The 1,108-nt window shown below is 42.2% G+C and overlaps 1 protein-coding gene across 2 annotated transcripts in view; it reads left to right on the top strand.

Annotated features, from left to right (window-relative positions):
• The window catches only part of samd13 (sterile alpha motif domain containing 13), a 12,140-nt gene that overhangs the window by 4,619 nt on the left and 6,413 nt on the right, over positions 1 to 1,108 (top strand). For both annotated transcript variants that reach the window (XM_016461098.1, XM_016461097.1), the window contains exon 2: positions 124 to 281. The gene's annotated coding sequence lies outside the window, so the exon portion shown is untranslated. The remainder of the gene's footprint in view (positions 1 to 123; positions 282 to 1,108) is intronic.

Here is a 1,108-nt window from a genome sequence, read left to right as displayed (position 1 = left end):
CTTAGTGTTTACAATGCATTTAACAGTTTCGCATGTTTAACATTTCTCTCTTGTCTGTTTTGTGGTCCTAAACTTTTCGGTTTATCATCTTTTTGAATGCTTAGATCTTTTATTATTTTGCAGAATCAATTCTCTAAGTTTATTCATAAACTTGTGAGGATTTCTGGAAGATGGGGCAGCTTTGCACCGCAGGAGACTGATGAGGAGGGAATGAGCAGGACATGAGGAAACAACTCGACACATCTAATGGAATAGAGCAGTCTTACCTCTCTGACATACAGGTGAGCAATAAATCAGATTAATAAGATTATTGTTGTTCATATAAAATCAGAGCCTCTGTTATGCACCTCAAGAAATTATTTAGAATTTGCTTAAACATGACACAGTTTATTGAATTTTAGTAATGCATTTCCCATACTGTAGTATTTCTTAAAGGGGTCATATGATGCGATTTCAAATTTTCCTTTCTCTTTGGAGTGTTACAAGCTCTTGGTGCATAAAGAAGATCTGTAAAGTTGCAAAGACTAAAGTCTCAAATCCAAAGAGATATTCTTTATAAAAGTTAAGAGTCAACCACGCCTACCTAAAACGGCTCGTTCTAACACGCCCCCACATATCTACCTCACTATGTGGGAAGATTTGCATAACGCCACCCAAATGTTCACACAAAGAAAGAAGGCGTAACTTTTATTCTCGCTGTAGTATTGTTGACGCTGCAGCCATGTCGTGAAGACGCTGTGTGCTTCGTTGTGAAAGCGAAACTACTTTGTTTGGTCTTCCAAAAGAGGACGATATCCGCTTCGTCATGCCTGGAGCTGATCCGTGCTGGTCGCTGAGGGAATACATCAACTTTCACCGTGGACAAAGCGGAGTCCAGCCCGGGGTCGTCACATGTGGTTGCCGCTCATTCGTCGCATCCGCCGGTTGCGCCGTTCTCAACCCCGCCGCCTCAGCTCACTCTGTCCCGGCCTCAGCTCATGCTAAGCCGGGGCTTCCGCTAGGCCGCTGTGTTTTTCGTTGTGAAAGAGAAACTACTTTGTTTGGTCTTCCAAAAATGGACACGACTAGAAATCAGTGATTAAGTTGTATTTACAACACTGTTCCAGAA

Source organism: Sinocyclocheilus anshuiensis, unplaced genomic scaffold, assembly GCF_001515605.1.
Source record: "Sinocyclocheilus anshuiensis isolate Anshui unplaced genomic scaffold, SAMN03320099.WGS_v1.1 scaffold192, whole genome shotgun sequence".
Lineage (NCBI taxonomy): Eukaryota > Metazoa > Chordata > Actinopteri > Cypriniformes > Cyprinidae > Sinocyclocheilus > Sinocyclocheilus anshuiensis.
This window is presented reverse-complemented; position numbering and strand designations above follow the sequence as displayed.